This window comes from Falco punctatus, assembly GCF_963210335.1.
Source record: "Falco punctatus genome assembly, chromosome: Z".
Classification (NCBI taxonomy): Eukaryota; Metazoa; Chordata; class Aves; order Falconiformes; family Falconidae; genus Falco; species Falco punctatus.
Genome location: NC_137586.1, coordinates 78710251 through 78736121, shown reverse-complemented (window position 1 = coordinate 78736121; position 25871 = coordinate 78710251). Strand labels below are relative to the sequence as shown.

The following is a 25871-nucleotide window of genomic DNA, read 5'->3' as shown; positions in this document are numbered from 1 at the left end:
ATGAAAAACATTTCAAGATGCATGAGATAAGTGCTTTAATAAAATATACTGATTTGGGGAAATTAAGTTCTGGTATTATTCCAGTTTTCCTGAAAAATGCTTGTTTCCATATTAACCATTTCTAGATATCAAACAAAGCTTTATCCCACTGATAAGAAATGTGTGTACTGTTACATTTTCTATCCACAATCACATGGAGAAATACAAAGATGTAAACCATTTTATCTATTTAACATTGGATATTAGATTTTTCAGTACTTCCACCACCCCACAGAAATTATATTCACACAGTACAAAAAAAATCAAACAATAGTAATAGCGGGGGGGGGGGGGGAGGAATCTGTTTTTCTTTTTTTTTTTTTTTAACTTGGTGTTAACTTAATGATATGTGACATTGCTATCAGTACAGTGCAATAAAAATGAAATGGTACCCAATGTGCACAGACACTATGGAAATTTCAAATGACAACAGCAACAACAAAAATTATACTTTCCCTTTCCTTTCCTATACCCTTTGCATTAACGTAAGGATATGTGACTTTGCTATCCATGCACTGCAATAAAAATGAAATTGGTGGCCAATGTGCCCAGACAGAGCCTTCAAATAAAACAAAAATAAAATTATACTCCTTTGCATCATGTAAAGGATACAGACGCGAGGCACAAATTTCACTTTGCTGCCACATCACAAATAATATGCCAGCTGAGAACCTGTATTTCTTTCTCATCGTGAGGGAGAAAAAAAATGTACTTCGGAACAATTTTTTTTTTAATTTATCTTCATTTTATAAACACTAAAAAATGTGTTTTAAAACAGTTTCTTATATTAGACTCATTGTGTTTATACATTTCCTAAATGAATGCTTTTTTGGTAACATGTTTGTGTCTAACATTACTCATATAAATAAAAATATACAGTCATTTTATGGGATAATAGGCAAACAGACATCTGCATGCAACATTTCCCTCATTAGATGTTATCATGTTAGCATATTTTTATGACTTTGCTGCAAAATACAATGTGCTGATTTGAAACCTTATTAAATATAACTTATTATGTATGTTAACAACCCAAATGCTTTAGTTATGCTTGGAGAACTGTTTATTAAAGGAGTAGTTAACACTGCTGTAGTTTGAGGCAATGTGACCTGGAGGAATATGCCCACAGACACTACAGGAGCAAGAGCAGCAGCTCCTCATCTATGATCAGTGAACTGCTGATGGTCTGCAGATCCCTTCTTTGAGACGACAGGACAGCCGTCTGACTGTCCTTGTTTGCAGCTACCAAACCACATTGCAACTAATTAGGCATATATTAGGTGCCTTAGCATTATTTTTCCAGTGAGCAGTTTTCATCATTAACACGAAGATGCACAGGTGTTATCAAAAAGAGCCAGTGGAATGCAGTTGTCCAAAAGACCATAGTTTTTTAGAAAATCTGAACTCCACTTCAAAACACCAGTAAATGGAAGACATCAGTCTGGAGGACTCGGAGCAAGGAACACTCCCAGTCTGAGTAGAGGGGGCTCCATCTTCAGGTGCTGCAAACCAGTTGCTGTAATGGTTTAATTAAGATGAGCACAAGTGCCACGGTTAAACACCCTCGTCGGAAAAGGAGAAAGTGATGGAGAGTTCAGCCACTGGCAGCACCAGGCCAAGGAGCCAATGGCACATGAGCAGATGAGGGTATCTGCTGGTTTCATTTACATTGGGATGCATACAGCCAACAGAGCAAAAATCAAAGAATCAGATGGGTTGATAATCTGGCCCAAAAAATACACAGTCGCTGCTCGATTGCTGTCACATCATGCTACGAAAGTACCAGGCAAGCCAAGCTGTGGGGACCAGAAACTACCGAGGAAGTGATTTACGCAATGGTTACTCTGAACAAACTGTCCGTTCTACTCTGAATGTATTTAAAGGCTTTCTTCGCAGTGATTGTAAGAACGAAATGAGTCCTCCAAACCATTAGTGCTTTCAGCTGGGTTTGATCAAACTGTTACACCCTCCATGCCGGGGCTCTGAAAGATGAATGCATAATTGAGAAATTTTCTCTTCTAGAATATTTCTCAAATCCAACAACAAAAGAGTTTAATCAGAAAGTTACTCCCTTTTCAGGGATAGTTCTGCCATGGCTGTTTGGATAAAATGACTGGAAATCAGAGCTACAGTCATTTAAATAATCTGTTAAAAAGCTATTACGTTTCCTTAATGCTAGTTATTTTTAAATGGTTCTTGGTTTGATTCGTGAACAATACATGAACGGTACATGATTCACATGGGCAATTTTTATTAAGCACTTATCCCAAAAAGAATGTCAACTGGGTGAAACCCATTGTATACTGCAGCATTTTCACTTTTTTTTTTTTTTAAATAACATGCGTTAAGGTTCAACCTCTTATAGACCAAAGTTGACAGGGAACTTGGGCCTGCTGCAGAAGATCAAGGAGCCAGCAGAGGCTGAAAGATATTATATAGGTAATTGTAAAGACCTTGCTGCAGTTCGAGTGCTTTTGAAGTTCTGTAATGACTTTCTGCTATCAGAAACTGTCAGGTTTAATTGAAGTCAAAGCTTGCTACTTAATCATGAGATCCATAAGTGTGTAAATATTAGTGCTGCTGCTAAGCAATGAATCACCTTAGTATTAATTAGGGGAAAAAAATGCTTTGCACTGCCTTAAGGGCACAGCACACAGTGGGCTGCACTGAGAGGTGCATTGGTGTGTTTGCAGGGAGGATCATGCAACTTCAGAGGATCAGGAGCTTCAGCTTTTAATTCCATTTCTAACAGACTTGGTCTGGGCCCTGGGTAAGGTACTTTGACCCATACTACTGTTTCTCCATTGTTCCAGCTGTAAGGGATAGATTTGGTAAATTATTACCCACCTGACTGGGAGAGCACAAGAACTAAAAATTTCACCAGAAAGTTTCCTATAGTTTAAACTGTTCAAATATTCCAGCAGTTTGAAGTTCAGTGTAATACGTAGTGTGCAAGCACAAAGACAGTCACCTAAGGCTTCATGACACTGGTGGCTAACGTACCCATACTTCCTATGCACAGCCAATGTGGGGATGATTTTACAAGAAGAGTTATTGCTAATTGCCATTTTGAAACAAACAACATATTGCCAGTTGAGCAATATGATCAAAATCCAAAGCATTGTTTCTGCTGTGTTATAAAAGAACTTGGATTATGCAATTCAGTGCCAAAGTGACTTAGATCTGCTTAAAGACTTCTAAATTATGGTAAGCATTTAAACTGATAAGCAGAGATTAAATATGGGCCACAATAGGATTAATGAATATCAGGGTCTTAAGTTACCTATTTACAATCACATTTAAAAGTAGAACTACAGCTGTTAGTTACAGTCAGGGTACGCTTCAGACTGGACAGTAGCAGTGAAGTGACGTGTCTACAGAGCCTCTCGCTTGATCTGAAGAACTCCTGGGATGCAAATTTTCAGTTTTGAAGATCATCTAGTTGAAGTGCATCCACTTTTCAAAGTTTTGCAGCAACCTTAACACAAGTTTTAACACACGGCACTCTTACAACTCTACTACACGCTGCATACCAAAGAGTTGCCCTGGGGGGGAAAAAATGGTGTGGTTAGGATCCTAGCTAAGTGTACTTCTAGGATTCATTAAATTTTAATGCATCCCAGTTGTACTTCATTTTGGGAAACTCTGCTTCTTTTATTGTTGGGTTACCCGGGCCCATAATCAGGTCCTTAATATGTTCAACAAAGCATCAGGATGCATGAAATATCTTACCAGATAATCCTCTTTGGAATCCACAGTTCAGTTATTAAGTATTTCTTTCACTAATCTCTGTAATCCTCTGTTGATATAGGTCAGTAAAACAGTGGCTAAACCTCATATGATAAAACTGTCTAGATTTTGCAATCATTCCTTTTATATATTTTTTTTTATTTTTCTCAGCTGTTCTTTACTCCCAAAGGGATGCAACCATCATTATAGATGTTGCACATGGCAGCTCCCAGGAACCATGGGGAAGGTCTCTACACCAGTATGTCAGCCAAGAGTTGAGATCCATCAGCAAACTTGAGACATATTCAGAAAATGTATGTGAGAGTCAAGACCAGGATTATATGCTGTTTGATAACTGAGACGACATTAGCTTACTAGTGTTCGCAGCCACTGGATTAGCAATCAGTGTTAAATCTTCACATGCAATGAAAGTTAACAATGCTGGTTTTATATTGTCCCAAAAAAATCATTGAGTCTGTTTTCTCCTTTTGATTACAGTTCATTTAAGGGAAGAACGTTACTGCATGCTTTGAAAATGTTTTATGTGTCTTTGGCTGATAGAACACACAAAACGTTTGAATAGGCCCATTTATTTGAGCAGACGTATTAAATAATACTTTAAATGTGAACATGCGTGTCATAAATTTTGTAGTCTCTTTAAAGTAGGATAAATCTGTGTATTTAAAATAGTCTTTCTTCAAAGCCATCTTTTTCTTTTTCTTTTTTTTTCAAACAGTCATAAAGGAAACTCTGATTTGTGCTGCATGAACAATGCCAGCATCATCATTTTAATGTTATCCATATGGGCTTCTAATAATAGATAAGAGACTACATTTGTATTGTATGTCTTAGAGACATTTAAAATCTTGATAAGGAAAAGCTGATTTCATTGGCCCCACAGTTAAAGGAAAGCAGACCCTAATTAAAAGAATTCTGTTCTGAATTAACTAGTTTGACATGTGCTAATTGACAGTTCCTGTGAAATGGTTCTAATTAAAGTCAATATGTCTTTTTCAATTAAAAGGAAATTAAGAATATACTAATATACATTAACAACTTAATCTGCCTTCAATATCCCATACATCAGCTGCTTTTTTTCTAATGTTATTGGAGAACCATCTGACATGCATATTCTACTGTTTGGTTATGGTATCTCATTATTACTCAACAAGAACACAGGCACTGGTGGATATCCCCTAGAGCAAGATGAGAACTTGCCTATACTCCATGCTTGCAATTCCTTATCTCTAGCCTGGTAAAATGTAAACTCACCTTTCACGCAGAAGAAAAAAATACTTTTCTAGTGACCAGAGATCTACTTATTAATTGTGCACTAGGGCAAGTATTGATGACTGTTAGGTGAATTCAAACTTTTACTAAAAGCCTTAGAAGTAACGGTGCACTGCTGGGCTGCCCTTTCATTATTTGGCCCAAGGAAAGGGAGATTTTTTACTTTGGAGAGACATCTCTCATGCTCTGTTTCAGAAGTGAATGCAGGGCAGAGTTCTCTGGTGGGAATGCTTTTAATTGTATATACAAGAAGAAAATAGAAAACATGCCTGCTTGGTAGAGCAGTGCTGAAAACCATCCCATTGTTGTTGCTGGAAATGTGACGTGTCTGTTTATAGCCGCAAAATTAAGTATTCAAATGTGCAGTTGACTTTTTGCTACCAACTCCAAGGATCTACTGCTACTGACTTTACTAACTAAAAAAGCTCCATCAAAAATATCAGTCTCCATGCCAATAAGATAGCTACCTTGAATTTACAGTGAACTATGAAGAATATTAACATCTGCTCATGTGAACTTTGTTATTGATTTTTCATAGTCTTTATTTTCCTGTTTGGGAAATAATAACGAAAAACTTCAGCCAATACATTTTGGAGAGTAGAGTCACCCAGGGAACAAGTAGAGTAATTGACTTTAAAAGGTAATTAGATAGCTGCTTTAAAAAAAATCTGCCTCATATAGGCTGTTAAGAACACAGTAAGAACACAATCTCACTTCTATTATAAATTTTGTATTTCAGGGAACACAACTTCAGCTATGAATATTCAGTCTGCTGAATTTATCATAAAAAGAATATATTATCTAGCCAGATTTTACCAAAGCTTGGCTTGACTCCAGCAGTCTACAACATTCAAGCGACTTTTAAATCATAACAAAAACATGTATCTTTTTTTCAAGAAGATGAAAATTCCACAAATAATCGTTTACTTCTACCTGTAATGTTATGAGACAAATTAAGTGACAGAGAATGGATTTTTGTAGCTCCAGAAACTGAAACAGAGGGTTGCTGAGAGCACAGCTGAGCCTCAGAAACTGTATAAAATGCTCTGGGAAGATTTGGGAGTTGTGGTGAGGTGTAATTTTTTACTTTTGTTTGAAGTTGTTGTTTTCCTGGCGTTTGTTGAAATTCATATTCATTTTAAGAAGCGGCTAATATCCAAAATATTTCATACTATTGAAATAAAAATGACCACATTGCGTATTGTTGTCTGGTTCTGTTTAACAGAAAGAATACAGCCAGATTTTCAGGACTGTGCAACCAGATTCCATATAGGCAGCTACTTAATTCTTGCAAATGCAAATGCCAATGAAAGGTTTAAAACTTTGTTCCAAAGCATCTAGTGCACAACTCACAAGGCCTCATCTTAAAGCTAAAAACATTTTCTTGATCAGCCCTCTTAAATCCGTATAGATTGCTTACACAGAGCTGTGAACGTAAAGAGACGCTTGGGCTGAGCGTCTTGACTCTCACGCTAGACAATGCGTTTTAGCGAGTCATTGATGAGACCAAGGGCTTCAGAAAGTTTCTTACCCAGCTCCCCTCCCTCGTGCTGCCAGCGGGTCCCTGTGACTTTAAAGGAAGATTTTAAAGGGGAAAAGCATTCAGAGAACCTGAAATAAAGAAAGAGAGCAGCTGAGATATAGACCTTGAAATGGGGCTGTTTGGTTCTGCCAACCGGAGTTAAATACCCGGTTCCCCTGGAGGACCTGGGATAAAGAGCCTGATGTGTTATTTCAATATAAAAACTCTATCTGACCAAACCAGGCACTAAGCTAATCAGGTCCTAGAGACAATCATGTCCTAAGGAAAAATACTCATACATTTACAATAGAAATTCAAACCGTATCTTAACCATTTCTTTTATTTTAAACACAGAAAGCTCCATAGCAAGTGGGACTGGACTCTTTGATGCCATATCTTCATGTCCATTGTAATCTTTTAATATCTCATTATCTAACCTGGGGATGGTATTTTCAGAGATCATTTACATGTGTGTCTAGGACTATATATGACTCACAGATACCATTCTTTTCTCAGTGTCGATTTTTAACTATTGCCTCAGTATGGAGCTGGTACAGATGCACCACTGAAGTAAGATTTTAAACATGTCTCTAAATTAGTAAATAAACAAATCTCTGGGAGACAGCAGAAATTCTGACTACTTGTATTCATTAAAATTCCATGGTACTCTGCACAAGAGGAATGCTAATCCTGGAGCCTAAACTGAGACCCAATCCCACAGGCCCTTAAAATGTGCTTAAAATAGAGTAAGACTATTTACAAGGTTCAGTTTATGGACCTAGGTGACTGCAGCTCAACAGTATTCTGCCTGTCCAAAATGCTACTTGATTTTCCACCAGCTGCATTATTCTTTCTTCTCTCGCCTCCTTTTGCTGTGGCTTTGCTGTAAACTGCTAGGAGCTTATTTCATGGATTCCGTATTTCAGCTGCATTTCATGCACAAGTGAGAGGACAAGGACAATGGTATGTGAAGCACTTGGAAAATTATTTTCCTCTTACTCCCCTTGCTAAGCCTGTTTCAGTATTTCAACCCCTTGCTCTATAACTGGGGAGAAAGGGGGAAAGAAGATGGAGCATAATATAAGAAACAGTTGGCTTGCATCTGAAAACACTTATGAATGAGTTCCACTTGACTCATAAAAGTAGTCATATTGATTTGAAAAAGCCACTGTTTGTTGGAACATGTCAGTGTAACGCATTTGCAGTACATGTAAGAAACTCCTTGTAATGCAAACGTTTACAGTGAGGTCAGTGCTGGGTAGGTCTGGAGTAATCCTTGGTCACACAAACAGTCTCAAAAGCCAAGGGGTCAGGTAGGAAGAGAAACACCTTATCCAGGTAAAGATCCTGCTTTATATAAGCATTTTACTATTGTATAAAGAGTATCAATACTCTTTGGGAGATGGGGGGAGGGGGGAGGGCGATCATTGCATGAATCAAAGCAGTAAACTTGTGAACTACCTTCCTGTGGATGAAGGTCTAGACAGATTTCGGTGGAGTCTGACAGCCCTGAAAGTCAAAAACACAGTAAAACAAAAAAAAAAAAAAATCCAGTTCCTACGAACCTTCCAGAATGCAGCTATCTTTGTCTTTGTATAAATAATTAGTGAAGCAGTCTTTCTGTTTATATCCAGCCTAGCTAGATAGAGCTGTTTGTGTGGGGAAGGAACTGCTGTGTTCTTGATGCAAGCCAAGCACATCCTATAAATTCTAGAGTCCAAGAAAAAATTTATTTTGGCAACAGGTCTGCTCGAGAAATCAGCATGTGGGACATGCAATGCTGTGGTCCATGTAAAAACCTCTGGTTAGCAAGTTTTTTCTCCTAAGCATCTGTCTTTCTTACCACTTTTCCCTCTTCCCCCCTTCCCTTCCACAGCACTTACTGTATGTAGTCACATTTTCCTAGCCATGAATGCTACGCCAGTTATACATCCTCCTAATACATACATTATGGAATGTGTTTGTTTTTGCTGTTAGAACAGATAAACATATTTTCAACATGGATTTGCTCATGAACTGAAAAACAAAGTCATGTGGGATGTTTTTAATATCTTGTTGGCTTCGCTATTGAGAACATTTGGCCCCAGGCAGCCTTCATTTACATACCATGCCCCACATCTTTTCTATTATTGTTAATTGAATATTCACATTTCAGTGTTCCTGATCCTGACCCCTATTTGCTTCACACATTCTTTTGTACTCAGTGGCATTAATTTTTCTGGCATTATTATTAACATTATCATGCAAATAATTATTTGTTAAAGTCTTCTCCTTTCACTGACAGCAAAAATGACTGAAAATTGGTGATGTGTCTGCCCCTGTTTCATACAAACAGGTAGATTAATACAGAAAATAACATGGCTTAGGAGGTCTACCGGTTCCCATTTTAAGCTCCTATATTTAAGTATTCAAATTTTTCTAACCTTTACTTTCAAGCCCTTAACTTTGGGCGAAGCTTTGTGGTCTTCACCTTTGCTCCAAGACACCTTTTTTAAGTGAAAGCAAGAAGTTAACTAGAAAGATCTACATTTTTTTAACCATAACAAAAGTTTCATCCAAAATAACTAGCTGTAGGTAGTTGAAATATGGCATGGAGCAACTTTCCAAGAATCTTTCCTTCCACTACGACAGAGAAATCTAACTCGAAATGTGCCTTGATCCAGATTTTGACGGCTGTATTCAGATCGTACTGAGTGCACAGCCAGGGAAAACTGTGTGGAACACGTGCACGGGTGAGACAGTTGCTGAATGGAAAATGAACAGAAGTGGTAACAGTTAAGGAAGCCCATACCTGTCTTCATTGCCTTCTGCAGTGTGGCTGAAGGATTAGGAGAGCTCCTTGTAAATCCAGCAAGGAGCCATCCCATGGAGATGACCTTCTAAGTGTTCTGCAGCTCCTATTAAGTATGAAAATGAACATTCAAAACCAGGCAACGGATTGGATTCATACTACCCAAAATGATGGTTTATTCAACATTTGCGCCCTTGTGGGCAGCAATGTGACTTATCACCAGCCAAGGAGATGCAGAAAGGATTCAATTCTGCATGGATTCATTCCCAGACCTTCCAGTCCTGCTCCAACCCAGACAACCAGTTGTAGACACGTACCACACCAGCATTACTTTATGAGCCAAGACACCTTGAAGCCACAAAGCAAAGGTTTTCTTCTGCGTCTTCCACCATTTTTCCTTACACCTGGGGAAAGTACACCTAAAAACCAAAACTGTAAGTGCATGTGGACTTCATGATAGTGTGCTTAACACTTGATAACTAACAAAGCTTACACTGGTGTTCACGCTTTCGAAAACAATGGTCAGGTAAAGTCTCTAAAGATCATCTCATGTACAATATGACAGTACACTTTTATTCATGTCCAGCCCCAGTCTTTCTGCTTGTAATGCATGCCTGACTGCTGTACCAGTGCACACTGGTGGCAACGGTGTTCATGTAGGTGCATCCATCTAGCTGTACGCCGTATATTAAAGAAGTGAGATGTCTGATCATCTATAAAAAGAGAACATGCTGAAGAGAGATCAGTGAGTGTGCCAGGCAGAGTCCAGTAAAAGTATATGAAAAGTATCCTGTAGAGAGTACTCGTACTTCTGATCACAGGTAACTTTAAAACAGATATCAGTGAAAGCAGACTGGCACTGTAAAGCTATTTAAAATGTGTAGGTACCTTTGTTCCATTGTCACAGAAATTGCACCTCCGTCTAACGCTCTGTTAAATTTTTTGGGTGGCTAATTTAGCTTCCATACCTATGATACCCAGGAGGGAGACCACACTGGTGACTGAGGCAGAAAAAATAGGCTGTAGAATTCAGGCACAACTCAGTCTGTTTTAGAAGTCAGTGAGAGATTTTCCGTGGACTGCAAAGGGTGTTGGCTCAGCACCCACCGTACTGTGAGAGGAGATCTCTGTGCAATACAAGAGCAATCAGAATCAGGCTCTAAACACAGAGATCTCTAAATCTAAAGCTAGAAACCTCATCTCCAGAATCAAAGTGCAGCTGTTTCTTGAGGTCACATCCATTTTCCCATGAACTGAGCAGCATTCATATAAACTCATTTCTGAAAACAGGCACCTAACTCCTATGACTGCACATACACAAGCAAGTTTGGAAACTTCGGTGTAAGGCAGCAAGGACAAACAAGCATGCCATAATTCATGGGAAGGAATGGGTGTCCTGAAAGGATGGCCTTTTCTGTAGGCATTGCCATTCTGCTGGTGTGGTCCACCCCAGGTACACTAAATACTGCTTGTTCTCTAACGTTTGCATGATGTTTGTCTGTCTTCTCAAAGTTGTGGGAGTACGGTAAGAATATTACACTTTTTTAGTGGAGAAACACCGCACATCTATGAAGCTAAAAGTTGATATAATCTCAAAGCCATCAAATTAAACACAGCAGAGGAGCTTCATCATGTTCTTGTTTGGGTAGCTGAGTTAACTGTTATGGCCTTGATCCACGAAATGCCTTCCCAAGCCAAAAAAGCAGCCCACTGACATCAGTTAAGCATGCATCTGTCTGTGCACAAATCAGATTGCAAGACTGGAGCCCTGAAGTGGTCTTAAAACAAGGCCAGATAATGGTCTTACTTGAGACCTCTTACTCAACCCAGCTGAAATCAATGGGGCTGCTGGATGGGGAAAGAAATTATTCACAAATGAGAGTGAGGAACTTCCAGCCTGACCTTTCATGTTCCGCATGGTTTGTGTATACGCTTATTGAAAATGAAATGTAATTTTATATTTTATAGTTTGAATCATATAGAATCAGCATAATTTATGCAGGATCCCACATGCCTGTTAAGTAGTCAGAATGCTTTTCATGAGGAGAAAGCATATATAAAGACAGATCTGAGATATCTATATGTGTATGCGTGCAACGAGCAGACCAAATTTACTGAGAATAACTTACTGGAAAGAAACTCTCTAGCTGTGACATTTTACACCAGTTTTCAGAACACAAGAGGACAATTTTTATACCTATCAATAATTAACAGGGGTTTTGAAATTAGTTTCATTCCTTTCCCTGTTTTTTGGTAAACATGAAATTGCAGTTTGCTGGGATGATGGGGAAGCGTTATCCTGCCGTTCCTGAAAGGCCAAGCTCAGCGATGTAAAATGACACAGGAGCATGTAGACGAGTTATGTCTGGGAGCGTGCGGCGAGCTGAGTGTGTGCCGGGAATGCTGAAGCAGGGACCGGCTTGGGTTGCAGCAGAGACGTGATATTGTGTTTGTTTAGGTCGGTGTGTGAAAGGTGAGCCCTCCCAGCCCTTTCATCACCGCAGCCCTGATTGAAACATCGCCTGCCCCGGACCCAGCGCAAGGTGTGCCTGCTCTGCAGGCAGCTGCCAATCTTTCAGCGAGCCGGTTTGCAGGTTGAGAGGGGACGCGTCCCCGTTTCCAGCATGTGGGTGAAAGATCGTGCTCTGGCAAATTAAACTGGAATGAATATCAAGTCCCTTCCCTGTGTTTATGTTATAGCTTCCTCCTTATCTCTGCATATGCTGCACAAGTGACAGCTCCCAGATCTGGGGTAGCCCCCATCTCAAAATATTCTTTCTCACTGCTGTAGAGGATACGTGCTTGTGTGTTTTGTTCTTGTTTCTCGAGAAAGGATCTATTTATTGCCCATGTATTTGAAGTGTACATGCATATATTCAGGCAGGAGCCAATGTACATTCATTGATGAAACATAAATCCCACTCCACATAGTCTGTGGAAAACATCTGCAGATTTTAATTAAACTCATGCATTGCAACCAGGGCTAGAGCCAGAATCTTTTAAAGAGTAGTGAAAAAGCGGCAGAAGAAGTGTATAGCAAAGCTATAGCCTAACAAATCAAAATGCCCTAAGAGCCTGTACACAAAGTACATGCACAAGCAATTGCATTAGTACAGTCCAAATTGCACATGATGAAGAAAGTACTCGGGGTTTTTGAAGAACAGCATTTTCAGTCCTTTGCCAACATGTTGTCTACAAATATCTCTATTTATTTTATGCACCTGCTATTTGGCATGGGATGCTCTACACAAATCATCTTGGCAAGAAAGGTAAAAAAAATAATAAAGGAAACAAGCTCAAGAAATAATACTGATCTCCAGTTAATCTTTAAGATTTTCACCAAACTAAATGGCAAAGTAAGGAAGCAAAGCACAGTGTTTTAACTTCAGTGCTAGAATATGGATGCATGTAAAAGTGTACATTATTATTAGAGAGAGCCTTGTGATCATTCTCTGTGTTTCTCTTTGCAGCCATAAGATGAGGGGGTGATCACCAGTGGGAAATGAACAGTCACTGCGGTATCAGATTGGGCTGGAATCTGTCATACTTGGAAACCAGTGTGAATAGCGTGGTCTTACACCCAGAATAAGAAAGGAACATTAAAGTTCTGGTTGGGTAAAATGTTCCCCAGATAAGAATAAAGCAAGACCACTCAGTTCTTGGCATGTGTTTAAATGTATTTTGACACTTCATATAGCTTAAGGTTATATATCTCCTTAAAATTTTGCTGTTGTCTCTTCGTTTGTTTGGTTTTATGAAAAAAAAAAAAAAGCACTAAAGTAAAAAAAAAAATAGCTGGATATTTGCAAATTGCTCAGGACTCTCTCCAAATACTCAGTGACTTATTAGTGGTAATCTACAGTAAATTCTAAAAAAAAAAATCTAAAAAATACACTAAAAATCTACAGTAAAAAGTACATGCCAAGCCATGGTCCTTAGGAACTCAGTCCTTTGTAACATAGGGCCTTTGTTGTAAGTTATTCAGATGGAGGAGGCACAGCCCTTTCCAGAATGCACCACACACAAACAAGCCCTAACACAATTTATTTTGCATCAATATATTAAGTAACTTTTTACTGATACCAGATTTAAGCTAAGATAATATCTGTTAGTATGGGAAGAGGCTGTAATGGTTTAATCTAGAAAAATAATTATACTTGATTGAGGTACTGTTCTTTCAAAAGAGGTTAATTATATATTCCCTTTTATCCCCCCTCCAAAGTGACAAATTATAAAGTGAATTAATCAAAGCAGAAGTTAGGGTCACCTTGACACATACTTTTCTGTCAGCCTCTTTGATGTCAACAGATGTGTAGAGCAACTGCAGACCACCAGCTGATCCGCAGGGTAGGTCAGGGATGAGCATCGTACTCTAAATTCCCTGTATGGTGCTGGCTGTTACAGTCATAATTGGTCTTTGTGATCTTGACACACAAACAGACTTTCTAGTCAGGGCTAACTTTTCTTGTAAGGAAACCATAGTTTTAGCAACAGCGGTTGAGCGCTTGTCTCTTTATGTGCCTTTTGTGGCCATATTGCTTTGAGGCATTGGTGACCTTAGCTGCCTGAGATAGGGAACAAATTTCTCCAGTGAAGAAATTTGCAAATTTTACTTGGAAAGCTTAAACCACTTGGGCATCAACAGGGCCATAATTTCACCTGGACTTGCCATTATTGACCCTTCTAGTGCTGTACAACCTTGATGTGTAGAAACAGTTAAAGTCAGGTTTTCTCCCCAGAATGCATGTGCATATGGCAAAACACACTTGGAACATTTCTTACATACATCTATTAACCTTTGACCACAAGCCAGGAACCGAAAACAAGCTAGAAAGGATCCCGACAAGTCTAGTATCTCCCCTGAGCCTAATCTTAGTATACTGAGCCCAGCCTAGTATCTCTCCTTAGCATTCTCACTACACCTAGTCCAGCCCTTTGGCAGAATTTCTAAGGATTTTCAGGAATACAGGATCAAGCTGTTGTCTGCAGCCTAGGGCCTTGTGCTGTCTCTCTCAGCTACTGTCATACATGAAATGATATCACAACCTTTTGAAACTTTTTCATGTCTTTTGGGAGATGCTTAGGTACTACCATAAAATGTTATAAAACTTACCTTTATTTGACAGGGACTTTGTTTTATACTGCTTATAGAAATATCTAGCTGTAAAAAATGTGTGGGACTCAACTCACCCACCTTTAACTGTCTGAAATTTAGTTCTTCTCATCTATAAGTATTTATTTCCCTCCATGGAAATAAAAGGGCAGGAAACAAAGAGTGATTAAGTAGAGCTGGTGTCTTGATTTCAGGCTGGGTACCCAACCAAATCCTCTTTGTCTAAAAGAGATTTCTCCAGCTGGGCAGGACTGTCACAATGTACTGTAGGTGTCTTTCCTTCTCCCATTGTCATTTTGAACTGGTAATTTTTTTCAAAGGTTTCATGTGTGTAGAAGGCTTAGAAATAGAGAGCGGTTCAGGGAATATAAAACAAGGGATTATCTAACTTCTACACTGTGCTTTGCTTCATGAAGGGGATGGAGGGAACGAGGGTCATCAGTGGAGCACAGATCCTCTTTGGGCTTCCACCCTTGTGCAAGAAAGAGATCAGTCTGGCATACAGGTTCACATCCTAACTATTTGATCAGTACAGGAAAGTGAACTAAGGACAACTTTTGCTTTATCCTGTCAGCATCTCCTGGACAACTTTGGAAACCAAAGTAACCAAGTTTCATGTACTCTGTTGTTCGAGAGCTGTTTACCCCAAACTGTGTGTGTCTGGTTGAACAAATCCATAAAGCTGCAGCCACCATATAGGGACCACACGTAAATTACCTTCTCTATTCCCAGCACCCAGGTTGAAAAAATAACTTCACTCTTTCTGGAAAGGAAAAAAAGGAAATCCATCATTCATTAAAAAAGCTATCTGCTACGAATTACTCAGTTATAGATACCCTCCACAATATCTTTCCTTAATGGCAAATGTTTTAGAAGCAGAACCAGATTTTTTTTAAAAGTCTAGGAGGATTAAAAAAATATATAAAGTAACCTAATTTTAGAGCATCTGGGGAAATCCTTAGCCCTGAGTTGCCTGTCTCTGCTCTGCTGCAGCTCAGATCTGTATATGTCTCCCTGAAGCTGACATCCAACCCCACGTCTCCAAAAACATGCAGCGCTGTCTTCCATGTTGACACTGTTTTATAACTGACTCGGGGATTAGGACTGATCCTCTGATGTTTTGAGTGAATGACTGAACTACTGGTTTATGCAAAGCCCGGCTGTATTCCCAAGCCATCCCACCCTGCCTCATTCCCTCTCACTTTCTGTCCCAGCTCATAAAAATATGTTCTCAGAGAAATTAAACTGGTCTGGGACCAAGATGGAAAAGCCAACAAGAAAGCAAGCCTGGCTCCCAGGACAGTGCACAGACCTGCTCACACCTTACTCCCACAGCAAAATTATCAAATTTCTCTGGCAGGCAAGTATTCGCTCCATCTGCAATTTTCTGAAATTCTGGTACTGGAGACATTTAATCAGCTGCATGCACTTACACATAGGTTAATAAAGGAGGACAGATGAAAAGCCACAATGTAAATCAATGGCAGAGTTTGAGTCATCTTTCTCACAGGAATGTTGGCCACGTCTTCGGGTAGGATGCAAGCAGGGAGATTCACCTTGGGTGCTCGTCTGGAAGTAAATCTCACTGCTTTAGGGTGAAAGGAGGAAAGCGGAGGGGAAAGGTCCTTCCCCTGCAATCCCACAGCTTTGCTTTGGGGGACAACTGTGAAAAACTGTCAAAAGTGTCCTGTCAAAATACCCAAGTCATACATCCACAGCAGCCAAGGCATGTCTAACTGTACATATGAGAAGCTCTCCCTTGCTTCATTCAAGTAAAAAAAAAGAAGTTTTTTTTTTTCCTAGGACAATGCAGATAAGGATGGGGTTTAAGCAGCAAAAGATTTAGAGAACTGTAAAGCATGAGGAAGTTACAGCCCGAAACTTTCTGACTTAGTCACCGTAGTAAATTGTATCTGAATGTTTTTTTCCTTTTTCCTCCAATTATTCAGTGTAGCACTTCCACTGGTAAAATTTATACATGCCATGCAAGCCAACAGAGGTGAGGGCAAACAGCAAAGCCCATCTATTCTCATAAGCTTCCATGGGACTGCTTGATATTTTGCTGCCTTTTGGCTGGGATGGCGTTTGGCTTTGCTGGTATCGAGTGAGGGACACTGCGAGCATTATTAACAGCCCCCAGTCACACAGACGCCTCTGAAGCAAAGGCGGTTCATGGTTCCACTATTGCTTATTTTATGAGAAGCTTGTTAATGCTTTTATTCATTGTGTACTTCAGGCCAAAGGACAAATGTACACTTGTTTATATGAAAAGTCAGTCTCTGTCTACAATAGCTTGTATTTCACACACACAGAGACACATACACACACACCAGAAAACAACGCAAATCTAGACTCAGTGACAATAAAAAAAAAAAAATTAAAAAGAGCCCTTAATTTTGGAAATAATCCAAGAATTTCAAGCTGTGTTTCTCCATTCACTTCATCCTACCCAACTCACACAGAGCACAGCCCTACCAACTCTAGAACTCCGCCACAGGTGAAACCAGCCTGCCTGCCATGCTGCCCACATGGAAGCTGCCAGAGCTGCACCTGCCCCTGGCAAAAGTAAGGCTGGCACCAGCTCAGCACCACCAAAACTCTGTATATTCCTCAGAGTGAAGACCCAAGTACTTTTCAAGGCTTTATTCATGGGAAAGGGCTTATCCTTCCTGTTGGCACTCCTCACCTACAGGTCTGGACTCTTTCATTAGTAGTAGGTGAGTTTCCCTCCTTAGGTGAGATGCTCAGACTTCCAAAATGTTTATTTGCTTTCTCTGATTTTTATTCCCCCAGGTTCAAACTTGCTCAGTGAAAATAATGGACAGAGATCTAAAATGGAATAAGTAATTGCCTGATAGCTCCTTGCTAACTCTTTAAAGTGCTGTGCAGCTGCTGATGTAATGTTTGTGCTGGCATCGCGGAGTGGAGCCCTGGGAATAAGGAATCTGATTTCAGAGAAACAAGAGCTAGCTTCAAAGAAGTGAGCAACTCTCCCCAGCTGATAGAACTTTTACTGAAGGAAAACAACAATGAAGTAAGAAACACACCAGCAATATCTCCTGTTACTCCTCTGCAATCCTTTTCAAAACTTTCTTCTCATTTATCTGATTATGCACTTCCATTTCTAAATTCTCCCTTGTGGGGTTTTACCTTTTCTGTTAGTTTAGGTGTTTGATTGTAGATTTCAGTGTGAGACCACATCACTTCAAAGCACATTATATTAGCTATTTAAAGGGGGGGGTGGGGGGGTGGGGGGTGGGGGGTGGGGAGGAACTCCTGTAATTGCAATATATCCTTGGAGGTCTCTCCAGAATGGGAAACCAATTTGAGGTCTATTAGATACAATTTTTTCTTTAATAGAGATTAAAAGGGTATTATCCTGTAATAATGAGCTAGTCCAGTTTTTGTTCACTGGTGCTACAGTATTTAAATACTACAGCTAATCTAGTCTCATCGTATTTATCCAGGAATGAGCTGGCTGAAATAAACACTTTGGCCACCAAAGTATGTGCTTGGCATTTCAAGAAAAGGCTGAAAAACACAGGGTGCAAGAGGCTATGTGGAAAGCTTGTGTATTTTAAAATTTGCTTTTTCAAACAAAAAAGAGGAAAAGAAGCAGTCTTTGCAGGCCCAACCCTCCTCTGGTTTCACCTAATACCAGTTTGGCAGCTTTCTTTAAAAGTAAGTCCAGATTCTCACAGCTGCAGATCTAGTCACTTCTACGGTGAAAATTCCTGGGCTGAACAAAATCAATATACCTACACCAGTTATGTCATTCCAATTTACACCAGCCAAAGCACTGTTTATGAGCAGACCTCCCAATCCACATTATTGACGTGCAATAACAACTCTGCCTTTCACTTATGGAAGATTTTTCTTTTTTCTCTTAAGTTTCCAAGCACAATTTCCTGACACTAATAGGTTGGGATATTTCCGTGGGAAGGCTCTGTGAAAGTTGTTCTTTGAGCAGGGAGAGAGCAGCACCGGTTTGTTTAGTTATTCTGAGTGTATGATGGATGAAATGTCAGAAATAATTCCACAGGCTGCTGATGCCTAATCCCAGAGGACAAATGCCTGCATTTGAAATCCCACTGCAGGTTTAATTTGCCCAAATGACACCCCGTTGCAACACCTTTTGTTACTTTTGCAAACAGTAATGAAGTAATGCTGACAAATTGTAAACCAAAAGCAAAAGGACTATGGAATTATTAAATATCACCCACACCTAAATTTAGCTGGTAAATTTGTATGGTGGAAAGAGTTTTCAGTAGGAAATACCTTCTCAACTCCCCATCACTTGAGACACTGAACATCTTTGGACTGCAAAAACTTTGGTGGTACCTGAGGGCACGAGGACACCTGGGAGCCCAGTCGATGCTTAACAAAGCATGGTGGATGTAAAGATGGTGGGCTTGTTTCTCTGAATTTGGAGCATGTGAGACAGTGGCACAGGCAGCAAGGCGAGAACTTTTTACACTTTCACAGCAGTAATACAATACATTCAACACAAACCAGAAAATCAGGTGGTCTTCTCACTCCTAGGGGTGTGGAAGGGCTGGAAGGGCAGCCTTCCTCAGGGATGAGACAGCATAGCTGGCCAGAGGGACAAGCAAAAAGAGATCAGAGGAGAAAACACTGTCTATATTCAAAGGCAATTCTGATTCTACATTTACTACAGACAGTAAATAACAATTGACTTAATATAATCTAAGAGTTAGTCTTCACTTAACTTCTATGGCCTCGCAGACGCTAAAACCCACATTATACAGCTTTGACAATTATTTTAAGATCTGCCTGTCCTTATTTATTTTGCCACAACTGAGTCCAGGAAAAGGAAGAAGAACCCAACCTTCATTTTCAGAAACGTTCGCTGATTATCCAAACATCAGTGTGCACCTATAACTCACTGGGTGGGAAAAGTTTTAGCCTCAGCCTGCACGAAATGCACATGTGGAGAATTTGGTAGCCATCCATTTCTCTCGCTGCATTATTGGTATACAACTATTCTGTAAAGACCTTTTCTGTCAGTTTGCTCCAACTGCAAGTAAGAGTACACTTAAAGTGGGAAATCGGACCCTCACTGTGGATTGACTCTTATGGAAAGAGCTCCAACATTTCGCTCCAAGCTGGGTGGTCAGATTGTGCTTCTCCCCCTCTTTATTTACCAGGACTGAATGTTACTTACAGTGTAAAAATGCCAATTTAAGAAGTATACAAATATACAAGTTCATAAAATCACTATTCCATGTAAGCAATGTAACAGCTGCTTTCCTGGAACAGCAGTAATGCAGAAGAGTGCATTATATTTTAGGTGTCATCTTTTTTTTTTTCTTTTTTCTGTAGGGTTGCTGCATAAAGATCTTGGATAAGAAGAAAGCTACTTCACAAGGTCCGCAACTAGACAGAAGTTGGTACACAGGATTCATTTGGTATTAAGAGGCAAGCTATTCTGTAAATGGGTTTGAGATAGTATTCTACCCACTGTAGCTTATGGATATTTTCATTATGCATATAGATGTCTAATCCTTTTTGAATCCTACTAATCTCTTGGCCTAAGTTATACCTAGTAGAAATGAGTTCAACAGGTTAATTGCAGCCTTTGTTTAAAAAAGAAAAAGAAAAGGAGAAAAAAAAAGCTTCCTTTGATTACATTTCCCCCCCACCCCCTTCTGCTTCATTAAACTTTGTTTCTGGAGTGGATAAACAGAAGAACCTGTTTTACCTTCTCAGTACGATTAATTATCTCAAACAGTGCCAGTATGTTTCTCCTTACTCATTTCTGTTAATTGAATAGTCCCAATCTTCAATTTCATTTCATAGGAAAATGTGCGCATTTTATACATTTTTGCAAGGCACAGTCCATGTCGTGCAGGTCAGCAGAAGGCAGCGAAACCACACCACTGTGTCATCCCACTCCCAGGACTGTGTATGCTTACATGAAACAGTCTTTAAATAAAAGACAGAAACGATCCTGGGAGCAGAGCATGGAACAGAAAGGATGCCCTGAGCCCTGGAGCCATGCTCCCTTTCATCTTTGCTCACTGGCCCGGCGAATCCTGAATCCTCCCCTTGACCACAGCCATTCCTCTGAAGGGTGGGAAACATTGGGCTTGAGCCGCCCGAGGCAGAAGGGGAAATCGGACCCACGTGTCCCCCTTCCTCTGTGCTGCTCTGACAATAAGGCTATTGCATTACGAGAAAGGGGCAGGCACTATCACTTTCTATCTCCTCTTCCCAAAGTATTTTAACAGAAAACAGTGATTCCTTTCTCAGCTCATTGAGAAACAAAGGAAAAAAGAATGCAAGACCCACACTCATGAGGATGTTTGGCTACCAAGCGAATAGATGCTTCTGTCAGCTGTTTTGAATGCATTTTGAGGTGCTGGGTAGGAAACACAGGCTGCTCATTCAGCATTTCGGATTGCACACTTGGAGACACCTACCGCAAGATCAGCCTTGTAGACACTTCAACCCAGGCTCGCCTTGGTGTCCGCAGGAGCCAGCAACCCAGAGACTGCCTTTCTTACACACCTGACAGGCTGAACAGACTCCTGGACACCCTGGTCCTCTTCATCAGTGGTAGAGGCAGTCTAGACTGCCAAATATTTATAGGAATGAAATTAGGTAAAATCCCACCAGTTCTGCAGGTTTCAGGGCTGTAGAGAAAACCAAAGCCTCAAAATCAGATTTGAGACCCTCGCAAGGAAATACAGACCTGACTTTCCATTTTTCTATTATTGTTTTTGTGTAATTTGGGTGACACCAACATGGGTTTTAATCTGAGCATTTTCTGCTCACACTGGAGCCTCTGTAGCTGGCTTGGCCTGACTATCTTGCACTTTAGCAGGAAAGAGGAGACACTTGTTTCATATATTTGGCATGCAGAGTTCAGCTGTAAACATTCGTAATTCTTCACTACTTATTGCTAAACGTTATGGCACATGTTTTACTGGATCGATGGCTTCTCAGTGATACAGGTCCCATTACGTCATTCTTTGCTGCTGATATCATCAGCCATGACAGCAATTTCACTGAGAACATACAACAAAAGTGACAGGAACTTCTCAAACCTTATCAAAACACTGCTACACCAAGCAAGGTAACACATCTCTGGCAGTGGCTATCAACCAGTGTTTTGGATGACCCAAAGCTATTTCCAAAACATCTCCCTCACAAGCGTAGCTCTAAGAATAACAAGAGAATTGGCTTTAGCTGAGTATTTATTCAGCTTTGTTGAGTTTTGCTAAATTCAAATTCCCTTTTCCGATTTTATTTATGCGTTTAGTTGGACTTAGCGTGTGTATAAAGGAGTTAACTCGTCTGTGTCCTCACCTACCTGGGAAGACCAAGACCAAAAGGCACTTTGACATCCCGTTGGAGGAGCTGCCTTGTGACACCGTGGTAGTAGGTTTACCTTGGTGCCTGCAGTTGATACTGCAAGCTGGGCAGGCAACGCTGAAGGCTGCAGGCTGCTCCTCTTTGTCAGTTCTAAAGCATGTTGGTCTTGGGATCTGTGTAAAAATCTGTGAATCATGGTCTTCGTTGCTCTGCTTGAAAAGCAAAATAGAGGTTTGTTGTTCAGTGAAGAAGTTGTTGATCATAAGTTCAATGTTTATACACTAAACATCTCAATTGCCCCTCTTTTTTTTTCCAGTGACTTTTTTCCACAAGGTGGAATTCCTTTCATAGCAATGACTGTCGATGAGACACGTTACAAGAAAAGATGTGAGGAAATAAGTGTTAGACAGTTTGTTCTCGGCTTGCAGTGGTGTGTAAACTCCCACAGCTCCTGTATCTTCAAAGTGCCTTGCAAATGCTAAATAACTATCACCCTTATCCCCACCTCACAAAGGCACATGACTTAAGGCTTTAGCTACAAGCAGGCATGGTTTAAAATGCCTGGTGCCGTGGTCTGAAGCCCAGCTACACCAAGGATCTCACAGAACAAGCTCTGGAGAAGCTGCTCCAGGGCTGGTAGCAGCAGATGACTCTCAAGCATCTCCCTCATGGGGAGCAAAGAGCTGTGGACCATCTTGAAAGCACCACCAGCACGTGTGCCAGACCAAGGAATGCTGCTTGTGGAGCACTTGAAACCCATCCTTGCACTCAGATCATAATGTTTTCATGAAAACTGTGTCCAAAATATCACTGGTGGTTTAGTTTAACAAGTTCCAGCACTTTCCAATGGTGCCATGTCTATGAATTACAGCATTAGTACTGCAACCATTACTTGCAAAGTTTACAAACACGTTATCTTTATTCTTCTCATAATTACCCGCAAGTCTCAACTATCCTGGAGAACATAATCTACCACAGAGTACTTCCTAATGGGAGATGTGTGCCAGAAAGGAAAACGTTTCTGTAGCTGCAGAGAGCTGTGATTTTCTGTGAAGAAGACCATGATGGCAAATTAATCCTTTGAGTACCCCTGACATAACACACAGATCCAGCAGAGCAAATAAATCTCATGTAGCTGACAATCGCTGCATTAGAGACCTCAGCCTCAGCTGTTGGGGCCCCTTTCTGCTGACGACCATAAAGAACCAGGTCAGACAGGGAACCTGTGGGCAACTTGGAGGAGGAATAACCACGTGCCCCTGGGTTCACCTGGAGCAGCTGAGCTCCTCCAGTCACCCTTGGGAAGCACTATATATCTTCAAGGGACTGTTAATGAGGCATTTTGGACCCCCTAAGGACCCATAAAGTCAAAATATGCTATTCAGTCACCCCACCAAAGGCACAGGTTAGCTTAACCCAAAAACTGGAGTCAAATTCTTTTGTGTTCCAGCCCTGATCTACTTAATTTCTTTGCACTGAAAAATGAACTAGAAAGAGATGCAAATTTTTATGACGCTAAGCATTTCCTTCACTTTCATAATATGCACTATGTGCTACTACTCAATACGACTGCGACATATGCTGTTAGGTGGGCCCATTAATTACGGTATCTCACTAGACCTTTAAAATGAAAGCTGCTGCCTCTGGTGGTTTAGGTGGTACAGAGATATATAACCTCCTAAAATATCTACAGTAGCCCCAAGTTAACAGCCAGTATTTTTTAATCCTTTTAGTTATATTAATAACCCATTTTTTTCTGGAATGGAGTTTGCCAATATAATTTGCAATTATTACTTTGCATAATAAATTCATCATTTTGAGCTCCTGACTCCGAAAAGCAAATCACTCTGAATATATGATCTGAGGGAAATGAATTTGTTTGTGTGTTTCACCCAGATATACACAAAATATTCCTCCTCCTGGGGTGGAAGGGAAGGGTGGGATAGATTTTAATAAGACAGAAGAAGAATCGAGACAATTTTTGTAATAAAATCCTGCCTAAGCCAAGCTCTCGCAGTAACAAATCCCCTGGCAGGAGGCCTGTCGGTGGACCGTGTCCAAGACCTCAGCCTGAACAGCAGCCAGGGGCTCTGCCGAACAAGCCCAAGGTGGCTTATCACCTTTCCCCTCCGACTCCTCACCCCGCTCGGACAGCTCGGGGCCCGGGTGATTCCCCCCCTGCTTACAAACAGCCTCTTTATTCCTCGGGAGGCTGCTTTGAAGGACACATCCAGGTCATCTAACCCCATCTTGTCACTCTTCCTGCACGCAAGCCAAAAAGCAGGAACGTTAGACTGGTTGGCAGTGTCACCAGGTTGTTAAACTCTAGCCCACACCTAATTCACCACCTACCATAAACCCTGTCTCGAGTTTTAGTGTGTAAAGGCGTATTAAAGCCACCGCTGCTGAGAGTCTTGAACTCACTGGCTTTGCGGTACGTAATGGTGGATGTGGGCTCTGTTTACCTCAGCCTCACAAGTTAATTTTGGTGGCTGCGTTTCCCTTTATTCTTCCTGAGGTTTAAAACTGCACCGGCAGCTTCGTGCACATTCTTTCCCTTATTAGTTCAGTTCCCAGGCTGACATTTTCGTCTCTGCTATAATATTCATTTAAGCTAACAACTTACTTGCTGGGCTGCTCATTTGAGTCAATAGTCATGAGGGTTTGCCGAGAATGCTAGCCAGGAGGCAATTGGTTGATGGTGTTTTGTCGCTGCTGTTGTTTCAGAAAAAGAATATAATAATAATTAGAAACAGTGAGTCAGTGCGGGTGCTCTCGTGGTCAGATACCATTTCTTTCATGTTAACTCAAAACCACACAACGACTTGTACAGTTTATCAACGGATTCTGCGAGTTGTATCCTGCACCAATTTGCAGGTCATGTTATTTCATTTACTTAACTGCTGTTACGTGGAGTGAGAATTGGTGAACAATTTGACCTTTTTAGCTCTATAAGCGTTTCACAAGGAGCCTCAGAAATCCTTCCTATTCCTGTCCTAATTCCGTCTCTTATTAAATATTCGCATTCAGGTTTGTAATCTCACTTGATAAAATTATTCATGTGCCTTTTCTTCCCATTGATATTTTGGCACAGCAAATGGGCAGATCAGAGTACAACAGTAAGATCCTGAGTTGCACACAATGTTCATCTGCCTCTGTGCAGACCAAGGACTGCATGTGAATACAGTATTCACTAAGTGCATGAAGAAATATTTTTATTAGGCTTTTTTTTTGTGAGGCACAATGGACTACAGTCGCTTTTTCTTTTTCCTTTTTTTTTTCTTTCCTTAAGAAATAAGACTGCCACTTCCATATGTGATATTAAAAAGCTGCTACCCCCGTATCTTTTACTTCTGTAGTCAATGCTGAGATCTCAGCCAAGGGCACAGCCTAGGCATTTGCATGTCAAGATGAAAATAATCCATTTTGATCCTCTATAGAAAACGTGGTAATAGTGGAAGAAGCTCAGAAAACATTACCCATCTCTCTGTGCCATGGGAGTCTTCAGGGAATAGCATTCCAGAGAGGGGTGTGATGCTGCAGTGCAGCGCTGCCTGAAATGCTGGGAAGAGCACAAAGAGGAATTCAGACACAACAGAAGTTATCCTGACAAAAATTGCATCTATGCTGATGGGAAGGGGGAAGAAAAAAAAAAAAATAAAGACAGAAAGAGAACACTGAAATAAAGGCTGGCTTCATCCCATCTAGTGGTAGCACTTAACTGAGATGTCTAAATTCAGAGTGTTTGAAATGTCTAAACTAGGGATGTTGTGACCATAGTTACTCAGTGAGGAGAGGGAAGATCCTGAGATATTTATTAACGGTAGGTGGGTTGAATTAGAACCAAGATGGATTGGGCAGATACTGAAAGGATCAATTTATATGTAGATTTGCAGCTGGACGCACGGCCACCAGACACATGTTTTCTAAATGTGCTATGTAGCTGGGGCTGACCTGGCTGGGGGACCTGGCTGCTCAGATCAAGCAGTGTATGCCTGTATGCCATAATACACTTTTTTGCTCTGGAGACAGATGTGTTTCACCATCCA

The 25871-nt window shown here is 40.5% G+C and overlaps 1 long non-coding RNA gene across 1 annotated transcript in view; it reads right to left on the bottom strand.

Moving 5' to 3' along the window:
• The window catches only part of LOC308056101, a 96891-nt gene that overhangs the window by 44225 nt on the left and 26795 nt on the right, over positions 1 to 25871 (bottom strand). Inside the window, exon 2 of the long non-coding RNA XR_013924706.1 lies at positions 9372 to 22031. This is a non-coding gene — a long non-coding RNA (uncharacterized lncRNA). The remainder of the gene's footprint in view (positions 1 to 9371; positions 22032 to 25871) is intronic.